Source organism: Protopterus annectens, chromosome 5.part1 (genome assembly GCF_019279795.1).
Source record: "Protopterus annectens isolate FY-2018-M chromosome 5.part1, PAN1.0, whole genome shotgun sequence".
Taxonomy (NCBI): Eukaryota; Metazoa; Chordata; order Ceratodontiformes; family Protopteridae; genus Protopterus; species Protopterus annectens.
The window spans coordinates 607,277,639-607,285,596 of NC_056736.1; the positions used below are offsets into that span (position 1 = coordinate 607,277,639).

General features: G+C 38.9%; 1 non-coding gene across 1 annotated transcript; it reads right to left on the minus strand.

Moving 5' to 3' along the window:
- Positions 1 to 5,513: 5,513 nt before the first annotated feature.
- On the minus strand, positions 5,514 to 5,586 carry TRNAR-CCU. Its single transcript has one exon. It is a non-coding gene; the product is annotated as a tRNA-Arg (tRNA).
- Between the last annotated feature and the right edge of the window lie 2,372 nt (positions 5,587 to 7,958).

Consider the following 7,958-nt stretch of genomic DNA (forward strand, 5'->3'; position numbering starts at 1 on the left):
CTAGCTTTACTCAAATTACTTTTCTCCAACTCTTATAGCCACTTTGCTTCTCAGTCTTTTGTATCTTATTGCTTCTCCTTAAACTGCGCCCAGGGCAGGCCTTTGATCAACTGGTGCCCTAGACAAAAGGTCTTCACAGTGTCCCTCCACCACACTCCACCTGGTGCCCCCATACTGGTCTACTTTCTTCTTCATTCAGCTTTTTCCCAGTTAGGGGTCGTCACAGTAGATCACCTGTCCACTCATGATTGGCAGTGGATTTTACAGTGTTGAGTTGCTAGCCCGGCACCCAACCTTCCACAGAAGGCACACACTCACACCTAGGACTAATTTGGAGTGTCCAATCCACCTACAGCTTGTATCTTATTGCTTCTCCTTATACTGCACCCAGGGCTGGCCTTTGATCAACTGGTGCCCTAGAAAAAAGGTCTTCACAGTGCTCCTCCACCACACTCCACCTGGTGCCCCCATACTGGTGTACCTTCTTCTTCATTCAGCTTTTTCCCGGTAAGGGGTCGCCACAGTGGATCACCTGTCCGCTCATGATTGGCAGTGGACATTTACAGTGTTGAGTTGCCAGCCCGGCACCCAACCTTCCACAGAAGGCACACACTCACACCTAGGACCAGTTTAGAGTGTCCAATCCACTTACAGCATGTCTTTGGGATGTGGGAGGAAAACGGAGCACCAGGAGGAAACCCATGCAACCACAGGGGAGGACATGCAGACTCCACATAGAAGGCACCCCAGCCAAGAATTGAACCAGAGAACCTCTTGTTGTGAGGCGGCAATGCTAACCGCTGCACCACCATAGCCGCCCTCCATACTGGTCTACCTACACCATCCAAATTAGTTTTTTCTTCCATTTTCTCACAGTTTGTCTTACTCATTCATTTTTTTCCTGTATTCATTCAACATATTTTAAAGAAACCATTTCTTTACTACAAAAATTAAACAAATAAATACAGGAAAAGTGCCCCTGCTAGAGTGGTGCCCTAGGTGGCTGCCTAGTTAGCCTATGCCTAAGGCCGGCTATTACAGCACTTATCTTCTAAAATCTTCCTCCTCCCCCTTCTCTCACACCCCACCACTGACTACAGTTCCTCCTCTGTCCACGTATCCTCCTGCTCATTTCCTTAATTTCTCCTTTAAATCTCTCATCATCAAATTTTAAGCTACATTACTACTTGTCTGGCTGTAAATCATTACTAACCTGAAGAACACCTTAGTTTGATCTCTTTCCTATAGCCATCATGCTATAAGTGCATTAACTATTATTCTATTTTTATATTCAAAATTTAGCCAATTTATGTTAAATACTCTATTGTTTTTTTCTATCTTAAAATTCTATGTTCATGTAAGAAATATTTAAAAATCATGTAAATAAGCACATGTACAGATGTTTTACCCTGCAATTATAAATGTGCATCATGTGCAAATTAAATGTGGAGCTTTTTTCCCGGCACTCAAAGGAAATGGGTTTTACGCAGTCAGACTTTTCCAAGTCAACAAAGACAAATAAGTAAATAAAAAGACCCCTAAAAATTTCAACCATCTACAGGAATAGCACTGAGAACACTGTGTAATCAGTTAAAACTGCTCATTTTTAATAAATACACTTAAAATACAGTAAAAAATGTAATAAATTAAATGTGTAATTGTTAGCTTTCAGGCAAACATCTGTCACAAGTCCTTCATTAGGCATCAGGAGCTATCAAGTTACACAAAGGATTCAATTATCAGGGAAAAATACATATTCAAACAGTAAAAACAATGGCAAAATTATATTATATGGATTGTGGTTGCCATGACAACATTACTAAGTGACAGAAGAGACAAAATATTTCATTAAGACTTAATAATTCTTGTATTCAAGTAAGACATGACTAACTATCTATATGCAAATCTAGTCCTTAACCAAACATACTAACATGTCATTACCAGCTACATTCTAACAACAAAAAATCATTTTTAATATCTCTTTCTCTTATTGCCAGAATCTGAATTGCAATTATATATGTAATGTGCATTTAAAAACAAACTTCCTTGATTACACAAGGAACTATAAAATGTTTACTAAAACATTTGTCTCCACTCTGCTCTTTAACATTTGGATAGTAATCATGACAACCTTAGTTCAGTAATGTTATGTAACCTTTTAAGACCAAGTATTCAATCCCTACCCAGAACACACACATATATAAGCACCCATACATGCATGCACACAAACATCTCTCTGTCTATATATATACATACATATATCTATATCTATCTATATGTATATATATATATATATATATATATATATATATATATATATATATATATATATATATATATATAAAATTTATTTTCAGTTCGTTGACTAACATGAAGGTTATTTCTTGGTGCATACAAATATTATTTCAAAATAAATAAACAACATTCTCCCATGTTGGGGGCTGCAACACCCACACTTCCTGCTAATTAGATATACTAACTAAGATCACGCATGTAAAGGCAATATTCCCCTACCCAGGGACTGTCGATCTTGCACACCTGTTGCTATCTGTATAGTAGACTAAATGTGGTCAATTAAACAGATGTTGACCAAACCCCCCAAAGCAACAGAGCCTATATATATATATATATATATATATATATATATATATATATATATATATATATATCCCAGGATCTACTTCATATGGTCGACATTTCAGAATGTCGAAGACCATATGGCCAAGACCATATGATCAACATTCAAAATGTTGACCATAGAATAAAAAGCAAAAAACACAAGAAAAACTTACCTTCAGCTCTGCCCCCCTGCACCCCCCCCCCGTGGGGGGCTCCACCCAGCCGGAACTTAAATATACCAACTCCGAGATCGTATTATAGTGCGGAAGATGGAAAACTTTCCATTCTGCACTATACGGAGATGCCAGTTCTACATGGTCGACATTTCGGCCATATGGTCTTCGACATTCTGAAATGTCGACCATGTGAAGGGAACCCATTTATATATATAGATATATATATATATATTTTTATATATATATATATATATATATATATATATATATATATATATAGGTTCATAGGTTGGTACTAGGCTATCAGCCCTAGGGCCTATACAAGCCTAGCCATAACAATTCCCTGGATATTTCTTCCTGTAATATTTACTTCCCTGGAACCCTGTCTAGCAGGGTGACTGACGTGATCCCCAGGGTGAATTTCCTAACTCCCATCTAATCATCAAGGTTCCTTTTGAAGAGCGCCAAGGAGGCGCTCTGCTTGACATGTATGGGCAGTCTATTCCAGAGTATGGAGAGTCTCTGGGTCAGGAACCTATCCCTCCAGCATGTTTTGTTCATTGTGATGACAAGGTTCAGATCCCTGGAGCATATGGCTGTGAGGGATTGGGATTTCTTTAAATGGAGCATGTCCAACAGCTCAGGGTTTGACATGGCCTTGTATGTTAAGCAGAGACCGCCTCTGAGTAGACGATATGCCACAGAGTATAGCTGGAGTTTTTGTAGACGGTCAGTATAGGGCATCTGCTTTAAGCCTGTGATTCTTTTAATGAGGTATTTCTGTGGCCTTTCCAGCTGTTGCAGATGGCTTGTGAGGTACATACCAAACAAGGAGTTGTACTCTATAATGGGTCTAATGAGGAATGAGTACAGTGGGACAATGACATCCTTTTTTCTGGATGAAAAGCCTTTAGTGATGAGGTGCACCACATAGAAGGATTTCCTGACTGTTGTGGTGATGTGGTTATCGAAGGTGAGACCACTGTCCACCTGTGTCCCTAAGTTTCTCATCACACTTTTGGTGTTTAGTGTATTGCCACCTACGTGGTAATTCATGGATACATGTTTTTTTCCCAAAGGGGATAACTATACATTTCTTGGCATTAAGCTTGAGCCCACGGCTCTGGCAACAAGCATCTGTTTCTGTAAGGCTCTTTTGTAGAATATCCACATAATTTGGGGATTCAATAATGGCTCCCAGTTTGCAGTCATCTGCGAACTTTGTTAGCCAGAGTCCCTTAGTGTTGGCCTTTACTTCAGAGAAGTAGATGCCAAACAAGAGCTGTCCCAGGACTGAACCCTGAGGTACTCCACTTGTCACTTGTCTGGAGCTGGATTTGGAGTCGGCTACTTTTACAGTCTGGGTTCTGTCAGTAAGCCAGTTGGCAACCCATCGAGTGACATAGGGATTTATACCCAGCTTAGTAAGTTTATCTATGATTCCAGAATGGGGGATGGTGTCGAAGGCCTTGGCAAGGTCCAGGTAGGCTGTGTGGACCACCTTACCCTCTTCCACAGCTCTGGAGACTGATTCGAAGAAGTCAATCAGGTTTAGGAGACAAGATTGGCCCCTCACGAACCCAAACTGGGTGGGGTCCAGTGTTTGAAGGTTGCCAATGTCTTTGTTTATAAGTTCCATGATAATGCGTTCCATGCCTTTTTAGATCAGGCTTGTCAGACTGATGGGATGGTAGTTCCCGGGATCCAAGGTGGATCCCCCCTTGTAGAGTGGGATAACTGTAGCTGTGCGCCACTCAGTGGGCACGAAGCCTGAGGTGAGGCTATGACTAAACATGACACTTAGGTGAGGTGCCAGTTCATTTTGTAGTTCATGTAGTACACAGCCTGGGATGTCATCTGGTCCCATGGATGCTGTATTCTTAGATTTGGAGAGTGTGGTTTCTACCTGTGCAGCCTTGATTACCAGAATTTGGCAATCTTTTGGTATTGAGATGGGCCCTTTAGGGGGTGAGAGGGGGGGTGAAGTTTGCACTAAATCGATCTGTCAGGATATTGGCAATATCCTTGGGATCAGTATATTTAATGCCATTCTGTTGTAGCTCAGAGCATATCTGAGCATTGCCATTTAGATTCTTGACATAACTATAGAATGCCTTGTGGTTGTCTTTGGAATTTTTGGCAATTTTATTTTCATAACTAGCTTTGGAGGATTTTATTAGAGATCTCAGCTTCTTACTGAAGCTGGTAAGGGAGAGGGAGTTTTTTGCATCCTGGGATTTTCCTCTTTTCTGCAACAGTTTCTTTCTTCTGTTGTATAGTTTGTTTATGGCAGGGGACCACCATATTGGCTTCCTTTTTTTGGAGGAGAGCTTCTTGGTTCTATTTGGGATGGCACGATTCATGCACGAGTGGATGTGCTCGTACAATGTCTTAGTGCAGGATTCAGCAGTCAAACTTTCAGCTCCCATCTGCTTGGGTGTCATGAAGTTTTTCACGTCTGACTTGAGTAGCATGAAGTTGGCTTTGGGGAAGTTTTTTACAGAGGTTTCCTTACTTGGGGGTGGGGGTGGGATGTGGATTTCAATGGTGATTTGCTTATGGTCAGACCTAACCAATGAGGGGGTAACCACTGGTGTGGAGAATCTATCTCCCATGTTGGTAATAAAATAAACAGCTCCTGCAAGTCTTGAACCCAGGGCCCTGCACACCATAGACAAAGGGATTTACCACTAAGCCATGCCAGATATAAGATTATATCACCCCAGATGGGACTCAAACCCACAATCCTTGGCTTAGGAGGCCAATGCTTTATCCATTAAGCCACTGGGGCCTGACTGATATATACAGATATAGATATAGACATATTCACACCTTTGTTGTTCTGCATTTTGACCTTGAAATATTTTTGAACTGTACAAATACCAAGTCTGAAGCTATCTGTTGTAACTTGCGAATGCCTAATTGGCCCATACTGTGGCTGAAAATGGTCTGAGGACCAGCTCACCTTCCTGGGCAAAAAAAGTTAATTAATTAATATTGAAATAAATAAGATAAATAAATAAGTACAGGCACATATATTTACCAGCTTGACTGTATAAGCTTAATAACGTAATGGAAAGAGCCAGCATTTTTGTTTGGACTGTCACTCTCTCTCTCTCTCTCATTGCTTTAGATTATTCTGTTTAAATGATAATCTGTTCTGGATATTGTAATGCTGAATGCATACATTTGTATATAATTACCAATATATTTTGCATATGTAGTTAAGTTTTGGTGTATACGATTTGCAATATAGACAAAGCTTTCTGTTCATTTTTTTACCTCTTTGTTAACCAGGTAAGCCTGGTTTTGCATATGTAGTTAAGTTTTGGTGTATTTAATTTGCACTATAGACAAAGATTTGTTTCTCTGTTCATTTTTCCTGGACACAGTTGCCTCTTTTAAGGGATAACCTGGAAACATGGTCTAGTTAACTAAGTTGCACAGTAGGCAAACAGGGTGGAAGAAAGCATACCCTGTAGTCTAGAATATAGGATGGAGCTTATTAAGAGCTCAGTGCCTTAATCCTGCTAAATACATTCACAACAAGTTCGACAATAGCAGTCACTAAGTAAATGCCCCTACACACTGCAAAAAACCCCTACCGCGCTGCAAACGGGTCTACTTCAACACACTACACTACATAGCATACACAACACTACACCCCACCCCAACCAGAAGACCCTAAACCCTAACACTAACTACACACTTCACCTACCTGCACTACCTCTCCCTACTACACTTACCCCCTTACCTAGCAAGTCCGACACCAACGCACTACCCACCTACCTACCTTGCTTGTTTTGTGAATGTGTAGTGCCTTGTGAAGTGGGGTTTTATTTATTATGTCGGTGATTGGTGATTCGATTCGGTGTACTGAATGCATTACATGATGACTTGTCGTATTGTCGATGTAGTCATATATAGATATATATATATATGCCTGTGTGTGTGTGTGTGTGTATGTATATATATATGTATATATATATATATATATATATATATATATATATATATATATATATATATGTGTGTGTGTGTGTGTGTGTGTGTGTGTGTGTGTGTGTGTGTGTATATAGTTCTATATCAGGTGATTGACTTTCCAGAAAATATCAAAGAGACCATATGATTGAGTTTCCTAAAGTCGAACATCAAAAAAAAAAAGAAAAAAGAAAAGCACAAAAATCTACCTTTTTTACATTTTTGCAGTGGGGCAACCCCCTTGCACCCCCTGCACCTCCTGCAAATTATATATCCCAGCTCTGAGACTGCACTACAGTGAGGAAAAAGGTGAATTTCTGATCTTTGCTGTCCATTGATCTCCATTCAAAAGCTTCAAGATTTCAAAAACTCGATCATATGGTCTCGATCATATGACGTTCAAGTTTCTGAAAACTCGGTCAACTGATAAGGACACATATATATATATATATATATATATATATATATATATATATATATATATATATATATATATATATATATATATATATATATATATATATATATATATATATATATATATATATATATATATATATATATATGAACACCACCCACTCCATATTTGCTTTCATGCTGATTGGCCATCTAATTGACAGATACTTCCAACTTAGTCTACATGTCTAAATGGGGATGTGGCACCAAGCTTTATGACTGAATGCCCAAAATCTAGGGTTTCCCTCTATGGCCAGACCAAACATGGTATAACAAAAAATAAGTCACTATAACATATTATGCTTAAATAAGCTGTGTTTTAGGCCAACTTTCTGAAGAAGTCTTTCAGCAGATGAAAGTGCTCATCCAGGTTTCAAAGAATAGAGTTCTATTTTGGCTTCTCAACAGTTCTGCAGAAAATGATTTAATTATTTAGCTGGAAGTATTTTTTAATTTACTTAATTAGGAAACATCATAGGATTTCCTTATAGATTAACAGGGTAATCAATATCAACTCACACTCTCTAACTTGACTTGTTTGGTTAATTTTTGTTATTCCTGGGTTGAAATCTCCACTTGGACAGAAAACCAGACTGGTTTGTAAAGTGACTTTCTTGCCAGTGGAGAACTATTTCCTACTTTATGGTTATACTATTTATATTACCACAGATTCTCAAAACGATATCAATTTTACCATAAAATTGTTAGGATCAATATTAGTCATAA